A 13,798-nucleotide genomic window follows, 5' to 3' on the forward strand; every position below is an offset into this window, starting at 1 on the left:
ATTTAGAGAATTGTTAGTGGTATAAAATAAAATAACATTTTATAAAAAATAATTAATTAATTATGAACCAATCCTTTTTTTTCCAGTTTGAGATAGATAGTGCATACTTAAAAATTTTGTTTTTTTTTTTTTTCCAATTACCGTAATTAACATGTGTCTCAGATTAAAATAATTAATTAAATAAGCATTATGTTAAATTTAGATTGGGTTAATTAATTTTTTAAATCTTTTTTACATTATTTTTATGAAGACGTACATAATTATAAGATTATATTTTATAATACATTAACAAAATATTATAATATCACTATACATTAATTTCAATGTACATTAATTTAAATAATTATTTTCTAATTTTTATTCAAATTAATTTTTAAGAATATAAAATTTAAAAATATTTTATAGATTAAAAATTTATTTCTCATCAAACTTATTACTTCGTGTATATAGCATTTTTTTATGATTAAAGATAATATTTTGGTATATTAATAATTTGCAAAAAGTAAAAGGAAAAAATTATGATTTTTAATATAATTTAATTAAAATATTTTACTCCAATTATAAAATCAAATGTAAAAAATTTGCATCAAAAAAATTTATAAATTTATTAATTATAATAAACCGTCAATTTTTTATGATTATTGAGCGGTAAACTAAAAACTATATAATACAATATATATTTATTTCAGTTATTATTTAAGAAATTTAGGGAATAATTTAGTTCAAATCCTTTTTGGTAAAAAAAAATAATCCACAAAATTGTAGAATTAAAAAAAAATGTAGTTTAAGATTATTAAATTATACAAAACTTGAAATAAATGAAAATTATTATCTGAAATATTAGAAAAATAAAATAATTTCAATATAAAAAAAATTGAATAAATACCTTAGACGTAGATTACAAAAATCAAACTACGAAAAAAAATGTTTAAATAATGAAATTTAGAAGCAAGTTGTTGCTTAAAGAAATTTTAAAATAATTTTCCCTGTAGTTCTAAATTACAAACTACAATATTGAAGAAATCAAAACAAATAATTGAAAATAAAATTATTTCAATAATAAGATAAATATATATTTGTGCACATAAATTAGAACAAAAAAGAACCAACACTATTTCCTCCTCAAAATAACCACATAAATTATTTCAATGCAACGAATTAACCTCCACAATTTATATAACAAAGAGTGGATCTCATGTGAGACGGGTCAACCCTACCCATATTCACAATAGAAAGTAATAATCTTAGCATAAAAAGTAATATTTTTTCACGGATGACTCAAATAAGAGATCTGTCTCACAAATACGACCCGTAAAACCGTCTGATACTCACGGGAAATTTAGGATCCGATTCCAGCAAGTGTCACTAGTCTAGACGCAGGTTTTGAAATTAACCTGAGCCTGAAATCACAAATAAGACCGTTAGGAGGGGGCCAGGAGGGTGTCCTGGCGTAGCCCCTCCGACGCTCAAGTCGGAGACTGAGGATATATGGGGGGAGCAGCTAAGGGTGCTGCTGAGAACAATATTGAATTATTAATCATACGCTCAAACCTGGTATTTATAGGAGAATACCTGGGCTTGTCATGGGCCATTCACCTGCGGGCCTTATATATGGGTCAGGAGTTTGGGCCGGATCTTGATGGGGTCATCCCTAGGGTATCAACAATCTCCCCCTCCCGAGTCGAACTGGATCGTAAGTTCAAAGTTCGATTAATTCCGTTGTTCTAGGTTTACAACATGTGAGTTGTGTGCCCTTCTCGCCATGTGTCAGTCTCCAAAAATTTGGAAACAAATAAATACGCAATCCTGCAGCGTCGCCCCCTCCCCATGCTCGCCGCTCGCCCCTGCCGCGCACAACGCCCCAGCTGCGCGCCACTCGCCCTGTCGACGCTCGCCGCCAGGGCACAATTCGCCAGCCTAGCCTCGCCCAGCGCCGCCCTCGCCTAGCCACACCACACTACCCTCACCGAGTCTACGCCCAGCCCTTACGCTCGCCTGTTCCGCCCTCGCCTGCCTATACACCTGCCGAGCTCGCCCCTCACCAGCAGCCCAGACGTTCGCCCACACGCTCGCCCTCGCCTGCCCATACACCTGCCTAGCTCACCCCTCACCAGCCCTGCCAGCTCGCCCAGCCCCTGATGTAGTGCCCAAAATTCAGTACACGTATAACCCATGCATTTATTTAAATTATTAAATCATTTCAATTAATTTTAAATGAGTTTTAGCGATGCATGATTTATTTAAATGTATTATTTTAAATTATTTATGTTTATGCGATGCACATTAAAACGTTTTTCAAGTTTCATGTTTCAGGCGATTATTCGAGGCGGGATCGAGGAAAAGACCGGTGACGGTGTTGGCAAATTAAAATGTGGTATTTTATTTTAAGTTGAGGATGGAGAAATTTATTTAGTTATCAAGTTTTAATATTTTTAAATTATTACTATGTATTTAGAGATTTAAGAGTTTGAAACTTTAAAATTGGTGTGTAATTATTTTAATTGTAGAGTTTGATTAAATTAGTGTGTGTTAACTTTTTGTTAGTATTTTAAATAGTTTATTTAGCTAGAGTTTCTCCTAATTAAAACACACACACACGTTACACACACTCACACACCCTTACACGTTTTTACACACACTAAAACACACACAACACACACAAGTTTTAAAATGCAGATTTGTATTATTTTGAGAGAGAGCAAATTCTAGGGTTCTTCTCTCCATAACAGCCGCCCCTCCTCTAGCAATTTCCAGCAGATTTTCGTTGGTTTCCTTCAAAGAAAATCGAGCCACCGTCGTCCCGGACCAAGCCTCGCGCCGTCTCCGCTTCGATATCGCCGTTTCGGTAAATTTACCATCAAAAGGCACGTATAATCTGTTATTTCTGTATCGATCAGGTCATATTATGTGTTGCGTTGTTTTATGCGTAAAAATATGTGTGCGGCGTTCGTCGTTTGAGCAGAAATGGATTCGGATCGGTTTTGAATGAATTTTAGATCTAGAACCTCGTTTTTGCTGTTCCCGTGTAAACTGCGAATTTTCGGTGCATATTTTGAGAAAACTTTTAACTATAAAGTCGTAGAACGTTTTGATACCTTCGATTTGATATATGATTCGAAATTTTTGGACAAAAATTGAGTGAGTTATGACGTTTTTCGTGGGACTGCTCAAACTGCAATTTTTACGAAAATATGTGTTCTTGAGCTTTTATTGTTGCAGGCTTCGTTGAGAATCGACGGGTGATCGTTGCTGCGTCTAGGTATGTATGGTATGATGTTGGACCATTATTTATCATGTCGTTCGGTATTGATAGGCACTCAAATACACTAGAAGTCGTAGGAATCGATTTGGTATCAATTGCCACGTTTGTGAATTGTGTGTGTGCCGTATGGTGGACGTCATTGCTTTGGGGTGCTTGTATGGAGTTGTTTCTATGTGTTAGCATGTTAAGTTGTGCCTCGGGGTGTCGGTTCATAGTTCGTGCAACCGGGTCTAGAAAGTTAAGCAAAGCATGTACAAGAATTTTCGTAAGTTCGCGATCACAGAGCCTACACGGACCCTTACACGGACCATGGCACGGGGTCCGGGCCTTTGTTCTTCCGGAGTGCTTTTTTCCAGAGTCTGCACGGACCCTGGCACAGATCCTGGCACGGGGTCCGTGTCCACCCTTTTTCATGGAGTCTTTCACCCGAGTCTACACGGACCCCTACCCGGAGGTAGGCACGGGGTCCGTGTCCCTACTTCCTTCCGAGTATCACAGCACCGCACCTAGACGGACCTGTACACGGACCCGGGGTAGGGGTTTGTGTACTCACTGTTTGGGAAAGATTTGTAAGTTATTTTTGGGATTTGACGTCATGGTTTAGTGCAAGGATTTTCAAGGTCGTGTCATAGGAAATGTTAGAACGTCCTAAGTATTGATTGAACTTGAGAGTAGGTATGATTTCTACGTTTAAGTTATGCAAATTCATGTTAGTATGTGCAGCAACGGCCCCGATCAAAGTTCCAACGAATCCCTCAACGCCAAGTAAGTATGTATGACGTGCAAGAAAAATAATTAAGTGTTTGAGGTATGCTAAATGTCTTGTGACCAAATTATGTTTAGGATTGAAAAGCGTTAAATTATGAACGGGGACCAATCCGCCCGTTAAATTATGAACGGGTTAGATCGTGGTTGGAAAGCGTTAAATTATGAACGGGGACCAATCATCCCGTTAAATTATGAACGGGGATCTTATGTATGCGGCAGTGGATACGTCCCTGTCAGCCCAGTACCGTGGTATAGTCTGATCAGGCTCTTTTATGTTATGGGTCACTTGCTTTGAAACATGCCTCTACGCAAAATGATCAAGTTATGTATGTTTACGTATGCAGTATGTTTATGAAATTTTATGTTGATGACACATCTAGTTATGCATGTACGTATGTTCAAGTTTGTTATGCAAGTTCAAGTTTCAAGTTATGTATGTCCTATTTTAAAGTTGCATGCGATTTTATTACGTAGTACTAGTTATCCCAGTTTATACGTGTTGAGTCTTTAGACTCACTAGACTTGATCGATGCAGGTGAGTATGTTGACGAGGAGGCAGGAGGTGGTGACCAAGGGGCAGGCTTGGACTGAGCGGCAGGCTAAACCCGAGGACCGCCCACGTTATTTTACGATTCTTTTTATGCAAGTTTAAAATACTCTGATGTTATGTTTCGTTTCAAGACTTTTGGAACAGTGTTTCTTTTCAGCAAATTTTATTGGTGATGTCGATTTCGAATATTTTTATTGATGAAGGATGTAGTGACGACCGTATTTGATTTCATTTCCGCATTTCATTTAGTTTAAAAGAAAATCTTAAATTTTTCCTCAAATTTTAAGTATTAAAGAATACGGTTCGTTACAGTTGGTATCAGAGCGGTGTTCTTGTAAAGGGTTTTGCCTACCGCCAGTCGCAAGAAGCTCACGAAGTCACACCTCAAGTCTGTAAGTTTAAAGTTTTGCATTATGTTATGTAGTAAGCATCAAGTTATGATTTCAGTATGTGCATGTTTTAAGTTTGATTTACGTGCATCATAAAATATTGATATATGTACATGCATGTTGGGTTTACGTGTTGGGTAATTCATTGGAACAGCATGCCTCCTAGACGTGTGATCGACCGTGAAACAAGGGAGGAGGACAGAGAGCCTCGAGTTGAGGAGAGGGCCAATCCTCCACCACCGCCACCTCCAGATATGCAGGCTCAGATGCTTGCTGGTATGACGCAGTTCTTCGCACAGTTTGCGGGGAACCAGGCAGCAGCAGGCACAGGGGCGAGGTCCCAACCAGAGGCGGTATATGAGAGTTTCGGAGGATGAGTCCGAAGGAGTTTTCAGGTACTACTGACCCGATGGTCGCTGAGGGATGGATCAAGTCCATCGAAGTAATTTTCGACTTTATGGAGCTGGCAAATGCTGATAGGGTCCGTTGTGCCATCTTCTTATTGACTGGAGACGCCAGGTTATGGTGGGAGAGCGCATCCGTGGCAGTCAATCTGCAAGTACTACCATGGAATGGTTTCAAGGAAGTCTTTTACTCCAAGTACTTCACTGAGGAAGTACGAACCAGACTCACCAACAAGTTTATGACGCTGCGACAGGGAGACAGTAGCGTGGCCGAGTTTGTGAGGAAATTTGAGAGGGGGTGTCACTTCGTGCCCCTTATTGCGAATGATGTACAGGCAAAATTGAGACATTTCCTGAATGGTTTGCGGCCGATCTTGCGCCGCGACGTCCGAGTAGCTGGTCCCACTTCTTATTCAGTCGCCGTATCTAGGGCTTTGGCGGCGGAGCAAGACCAGCGAGATATTGAGGCTGACAGACAGGGCAAGAGGCCCTATCAGGCTCCACCGTAGCAGCAGCAGCATCAGAGGCCCCAATTTAAGAAGCAGTACCAGGGGCCTCCAGCAAAGAAGCCTTATCATGGACCACCAAAGGGAAAGGGTCCATTTCAGCAGCAAGGGGCGCCTCAGAAGCCCGTTGCCTTCCCCGTGTGTCCTAAATGCAACCGTCAGCACCCGGGGCAGTGCTTGTATGGATTAGGCAAGTGCTTCAAGTGTGGAGCTACGGATCACATGCTGAAGGAGTGCCCGCAGTGGAAGCAACCAACTCAAGGGAGAGTTTTTGTCATGCATGCTCAGGAGGCAAACCCAGACACTACACTACTGACCGGTAAACTTTCCTACCAAAGCTCAGTATTATTTTGCCTTGCATGTGGATTTTGGTTTGGGATTGTTAGTGTGCTAGTATTATTTTTCTTTAGTAACTTGAGATATTGGGTTCTTCTGTGCTTAAGGTTTATGTTAATAATTTTGGGATGTAAGTTAGTTTGTTGTGCTAACGTCTCTCAGGAAACATTTTTATTAAGAGATTATCCACAACCGCATTGATAGACTCAGGAGCCACTCACTCCTTCATATCGGAAACGTTTGCTAATCATCTGGACCTCAAGTCCATTGGCCTAGACGTGAATTTTTCAGTAACAGTCCCATCAGGGGAAGAGCTGTTAGCTACCAGTGTGGTCAGAGATATCGACCTAGAACTGCATGGCCACATAGTGTATGCAGATTTAATCTTATTGCCAATGCCAGAATTCGACATCATATTGGGAATGGACTGGCTGACTAAGAACAGAGTTCTTATCGACTTTCAGAAGAGATCAGTACTAGTCAGACCATTGGGTATGGAGCAGTTTCTTTTTGAGCCAGATAGATGGAGAAGCTTCCCTCGCATGATTTCGTGCATGCAGGCGAGGAGACTGATTTCCAAGGGCTGCCAGGCCTTCTTGGCGAGTATTATTTCAGCACCGGATGTGACTACTCCATCTTTAGCAGAAGTGCCAGTAGTCAGTGAATTCCCAGACGTCTTCCCAGACGATGTTTCAGGTCTTCCACCAGAGAGAGAGGTGGAGTTTGCTATTGATCTCATGCCAGGCACGGTGCCAATCTCTAAGGCACCGTATCGATTAGCTCCAGAGGAAATGTTAGAACTCAAGCAACAGATTCAGGAGCTCTTAGACAAAGAGTTTATCCGCCCGAGTTTCTCACCGTGGGGCGCACCAGTACTTTTTGTGAAAAAGAAAGACGGAAGAATGAGACTGTGCATCGATTACCGTGAGTTGAACAAGGTAACGATCAAGAATAAGTACCCGTTGCCTAGAATCGAAGACTTGTTTGATCAGTTGCAGGGAGCCACCGTGTTCTCTAAGATAGATCTTCGATCAGGGTACCATCAACTGAAAGTGAAGGATGCAGATTTCCACAAAACAGCCTTCAGGACTAGATACGGACATTACGAGTTTTTGGTGATGCCGTTTGGACTGACTAATGCTCCAGCAATTTTCATGGATCTCATGAACCGAGTATTTCAGCCGTTCCTCGATCAATTCGTCATAGTATTCATAGACGATATTCTTATATACTCGAAGAGCCAGGAGGAGCACCGCCAGCACTTGAGGACAGTATTACAGGCTTTGCAGAGTCGCAAGTTATTTGCGAAATTCAGTAAGTGTGAATTTTGGTTAGAAAAGGTAGCATTTTTGGGGCATATAGTATCTAGCAGTGGAATCGAGGTGGATCCAGCGAAAGTAGCGGCTGTCAAGGAATGGGTTGAGCCGAAGAATGCATCTGAAATCCGCAGCTTTTTGGGTTTAGCTGGTTACTACCGCAAGTTTATAAAGGGATTTTCGTCCATAGCGGTGCCACTCACTTCACTCACCAAGAAGAATGCTAAATTTTTGTGGAGTGATGAATGTCAGAAGAGCTTCGACACGTTGAAGCAAGCTCTTATTTCTGCGCCGGCACTAGCCATGCCATCAGGGCAAGGAGACTTTGTGTTATATACCGATGCATCTAAGCTCGGGTTAGGCGCAGTATTGATGCAGCTGGGTCGGCTCATAGCCTATGCTTCCAGGCAATTGAAAGTGCACGAGAAGAACTATCCGACTCACGACCTAGAGTTAGCCGCCGTTGTCTTCGCCCTGAAATTTGGAGACAATACCTATACGGCGAGAAATGTCAGATCTTCACCGACCACAAGAGTCTCAAATATTTCTTCACGCAGAAGGAGCTGAATATGAGACAGAGACGGTGGTTGGAACTTGTGAAAGATTACGACTGTGAAATTAGCTACCATCTGGGAAAGGCTAATGTTGTCGCAGACGCTTTAAGCAGAAAAGTGGCAGTTGTAGCTTACTTATCAGTTCAGAGACCTCTTCAATCTGAGATTCAGAATTTCGGTCTAGAGATTTATCGTGAGGGCAGAGTTCCTAGGCTGTCTAATCTGACAGTCAAATCTGACTTGCTAGACCGTATCCGGACAGGACAGTCTTCAGACGAGCAGCTACAGAAATGGAGACTGAAAGATGAGGCCAGGGGCAGTGTTCTTTATACAGTGTCAGATGGGGTTGTGAAGTACAGAGGCAGAATGTGGGTGCCTAGTGGTGAATCGATCAGACAGGATATATTGACAGAGGCACACGCATCTCCGTATTCCATTCACCCAGGAGGCACCAAGATGTACAAATACCTACAATTATTGTATTAGTGGCCAGGGATGAAGAGAGACATCCGCCGATTTGTGTCAGAATGCCTCACTTGTCAGCAAGTGAAGGCAGAGCATCAGAGGCCAGCAGGATTGGTTAAGCCACTCCCCATTCCCGAGTGGAAGTGGGAGAACATTACTATGGATTTTGTGGTTGTGTTGCCGAGGTCAGTCAGAGGATCGAATTCTATTTGGGTTATAGTAGACCGACTCACTAAGTCAGCGCATTTTCTACCAGTGAAGACGACTTTCTCCATGACGCAGTACGCGGAGCTATATATCAGGGAGATAGTCCGTCTACATGGATTCCCAGTTTCAATTGTGTCCGACAGGGACCCGAGATTCACATCGTCCTTCTGGAAGAGTTTTCATGCAGCCATGGGGACGAAGTTGCTTTTCAGTACAGCTTTTCACCCACAGACAGATGGCCAGTCTGAGCGAGTGATTCAGATTTTAGAGGATTTGCTGAGAGCCTGCATGATTGATTTCCAAGGAGCTTGGGAGTCTAGACTACCTCTAGTGGAGTTCACATACAACAATAGCTTCCAATCATCTATTGGAATGGCTCCCTATGAGGCGTTGTATGGGAGGAAGTGCAGATCACCAGTTCATTGGGATGAGGTTGGTGAGAGAGCAGAGCTTGGGCCAGAAATAGTTCAACAGACTGCCGACGTGGTGGTCAAGATTCGTGACAGATTGAAGGCTGCCCAAAGCCGTCAGAAGAGTTATGCTGATAAGAGGAGGAGAGATCTCGAATTTTCAGTGGGTGATCACGTTTTCGTCAGGATAGCACCCATGAAGGGTGTGATGAGATTTGGGAAAAGAGGCAAGTTGAGTCCGAGGTTTATTGGACCGTTTGAGGTTTTGGACAGAGTTGGGACACTAGCTTATCGTGTAGCCCTTCCGCCGAATCTGGCCGGGGTGCACAATGTGTTCCATGTCTCGATGCTGAGAAAATATTTGGCTAATCCTTCTCATGTTCTGAGTTATGAGCCGCTACAGTTGACTCCAGACCTGTCTTATGAGGAGAAACCAGTCCAAATCCTAAACAGACAGGAGCACAGGCTTCGGAACAAGACGACTAAGTTGGTCAAAGTTCAGTGGCTGAATCAATCAGTGGAGGAAGCCACTTGGGAGTCAGAGGCCGACATGAGACTTCGCTACCCGGAGTTGTTCGGTAAGACTTAATTTCGGGGACGAAATTTTTATAAGTGGGGGAGGAACTGTAGTGCCCAAAATTCAGTACACGTATAACCCATGCATTTATTTAAATTATTAAATCATTTCAATTAATTTTAAAAAGTTTTAGCGATGCATGATTTATTTAAATGCATTATTTTAAATTATTTATGTTTATGCGATGCACATTAAAACGTTTTTCAAGTTTCATGTTTCAGGCGATTATTCGAGGCGGGATCGAGGAAAAGACCGGTGACGGTGTTGGCAAATTAAAATGTGGTATTTTATTTTAAGTTGAGGATGGGGAAATTTATTTAGTTATCAAGTTTTAATATTTTTAAATTATTACTATGTATTTAGAGATTTAAGAGTTTGAAACTTTAAAATTGGTGTGTAATTATTTTAATTGTAGAGTTTGATTAAATTAGTGTGTGTTAACTTTTTCTTAGTATTTTAAATAGTTTATTTAGCTAGAGTTTCTCCTAATTAAAACACACACACACGTTACACACACTCACACACACTTACACGTTTTTACACACACTAAAACACACACAACACACACAAGTTTTAAAATGCAGATTTGTATTATTTTGAGAGAGATCAAATTCTAGGGTTCTTCTCCCCATAGCAGCCGCCTCTCCTCTAGCAATTTCCAGCAGATTTTCGTTGGTTTCCTTCAAAGAAAATCGAGCCACCGTCGTCCCAGACCAAGCCTCGCGCCGTCTCCGCTTTGATATCGCCGTTTCGGTAAATTTACCATCAAAAGGCACGTATAATCTGTTCTTTCTGTATCGATCAGGTCATATTATGTGTTGCGTTGTTTTATGCGTAAAAATATGTGTGCGGCTTTCGTCGTTTGAGCAGAAATTGATTCGGATCGGTTTTGAATGAATTTTAGATCTAGAAACTCGTTTTTGCTGTTCCCGTGTAAACTGAGAATTTTTGGTGCATATTTTGAGAAAACCTTTAACTACAAAGTCGTAGAACGTTTCGATACCTTCGATTTGATATATGATTCGAAATTTTTGGACAAAAATTGAGTGAGTTATGACGTTTTTCGTGGGACTGCTCAAACTGCGATTTTTACGAAAATATGTGTTCTTGAGCTTTTATTGTTGCAGGCTTCGTTGGGAATCGACGGGTGATCGTTGCTGCGTCTAGGTATGTATGGTATGATGTTGGACCATTATTTATCATGTCATTCGGTATTGATAGGCACTCGAATACACTAGAAGTCGTAGGAACCGATTTGGTGTCAATTGCCACGTTTGTGAATTGTGTGTGTGTCATATGGTGGACGTCATTGCTTTGGGGTGCTTGTATGGAGTTCCTTCTATGTGTTAGCATGTTAAGTTGTGTCTCGGGGTGTCGGTTCATAGTTCGTGCAACCGGGTCTAGAAAGTTAAGCAAAGCATGTACAAGAATTTTCGTAAGTTCGCGATCACAGAGCCTACACGGACCCTTACACGGACCCTGGCACGGGGTCCAGGCCTTTGTTCTTCCGGAGTGCTTTTTTCCAGAGTCTGCACGGACCCTGGCACGGATCCTGGCACGGGGTCCGTGTCCACCCTTTTTCATGGAGTCTTTCACCCGAGTCTACACGGACCCCTACCCGGAGGTAGGCACGGGGTCCGTGTCCCTTCTTCCTTCCGAGTATCAGAGCACCTCACCTAGACGAACCTGTACACGGACCCGGGGTAGGGGTCTGTGTACTCACTGTTTGGGAAAGATTTGTAAGTTATTTTTGGGATTTGACGTCATGGTTTAGTGCAAGGATTTTCAAGGTCGTCTCATGGGAAATGTTAGAACGTCCTAAGTATTGATTGAACTTGAGAGTAAGTATGATTTCTACATTTAAGTTATGCAAATTCATGTTTGTATGTGCAGCAACGGCCCCGATCAAAGTTCCAACGAATCCCTCAACGCCAAGTAAGTATGTATGACGTGCAAGAAAAATATTTTAAGTTTTTGAGGTATGCTAAATGTCTTGTGACCAAATTATGTTTAGGATTGGAAAGCGTTAAATTATGAACGGGGACCAATCCGCCCGTTAAATTATGAACGGGTTAGATCGTGGTTGGAAAGCGTTAAATTATGAACGGGGACCAATCAGCCCGTTAAATTATGAACGGGGATCTTATGTATGCGGCAGTGGATACGTCCCTGTCAGCCCAGTACTGTGGTATTGTAATGCCCGGTTACTCGTACAAATGATTAGCAACACGTTTATGTCGTTTATTTTGTAGTTAATTACCTTATTAGATTTCACGTGAGGATTGAAGTATCAATATTGAGTTTGAACATGACTTTTATATTGTTTATGGTGCATTGAGAATGAATAAATGTCAAAATAGTGATGGTAAGATGTGTACATAGAAATAGTGTTATGAAGTTGGTAGGAAATGAGATGTAAATATGGTAGTTCGTACGGGTTTTAGCATAATGATTTGAATATTGATCCAAATTGTGTGAGGCCTTAACCCTTAGAAAGCTAAGATATAATGCTACAACTTTCACGTTTCGGGTTTTGTCCAAATCATTGTGGAAGACAAGCCAAAAGCGCCCCGAAGTCAGTTGTGTGTATCGTTACTCCTACAATTATACATGTTGGGAGAATGGGCATAACTTTTTACTCAGACCTCCAAATGACATGAAACTAGTGGGCGATTCAAGCCAAGACATAGAGCTACAACTTCCTAGTTTACCATTTTTTCAGATTATGAACGGAAGATACGTTTCCGGAGCGATCTTTGACGAATTAGTGTGCAGAAGCAGAATAGGTGGCGCCCGAGCGGTAATAAATTACCGCCCGAGCGCCAATGGTTCTGGATTTTTGGTTTTGGGCAGAAAGTGCCGCGCTCGAGCGGTAATTTATGACCGCCCGAGCGCCGCCCAATATATAAGAAGATAAGTTTCGACTTCCTTGACCTTATTTACCATTCCACAACTCCTTTTCCACAGCAAAACTCGAAAGACACAAATAAATCTTCCTCCAAAAGCTCATCTCTTCTTCTTCATCATCAATTTGAAGTTAGATTTTAGTTCTCCATCACAAGAACTTCATAAGGGTGTAAGTTTTCATCTCTTTTGGTTATTATAAATGTAGAGGAGCAAACTTCACCTTGTATAGAAATAGTAACTGAACTATTGGTTTATTGACAGTATAGGAGCGAAATACATCGTCTCAAACAAGTATTCGTACGATTGGACTGTAAGTTGGCATGTTCTTGAAGTAATACATGAGTAATATTATGATTTCAAATGATTCTCATTGATTATTGATATATGTACATTGTTAGTATATTTATTGTTGAAACATAGCACCATATTCCATTGTTATGTATTAAATATGTAAGGAACTCATGAATATTGAAGATGGGTGCTATGTCAAGAACAAGAACATGAACATGAAAGGAAAATGACTGATTTTTACATGATATAGAGCTTGTTGACATCATGGGTGGTTTTAAGTCCACCAAAGCTATTGGCCAATATATGTTCATGGGGCGTGGGGTTGCCAAAGGTTGCTCCCTGACGTCCAACACAGTAGTAGCTATATAATAAAGCAAGCACAGTAGTACAGGTCAACTAATGAGGCTCAAGTACAAAATGAACATTGAATATATGCTACGGTATGACATGTTTTTAAGATTCATTATTGATCACGACTTGATATGTATGTTCCTTCGAAGCATATTGATACGTACAAGTGCCAACTTATTGAGTTTTATAAACTCACGTAGCTCATGTGTTACTGGATCAGGTAGTGAAGATGCCTAGGATGCCGGTTCGCCAATGGATGCTAGTGACGTGCCCTACCTCGACAAGAACCGGGACTTCTTATTGTATAGCTTCCGCATATGTATTGTAGTAAATTTTATATGAGGGTTTGAAACAAGTTCCATGTTATGTATGATGATACAAAGTATGTTGGTATATGAGAATATGTTTATAAATGTGTATGAATAGTATTGCTTGAGGTTTGGTGTATACAAAATATAGGGACATCATGCCAAAATTTTTACAAACCGTCAAAGTGATGCCCCTT

Source organism: Primulina eburnea, chromosome 7 (genome assembly GCF_022965805.1).
Source record: "Primulina eburnea isolate SZY01 chromosome 7, ASM2296580v1, whole genome shotgun sequence".
NCBI classification, from domain to species: domain Eukaryota; kingdom Viridiplantae; phylum Streptophyta; class Magnoliopsida; order Lamiales; family Gesneriaceae; genus Primulina; species Primulina eburnea.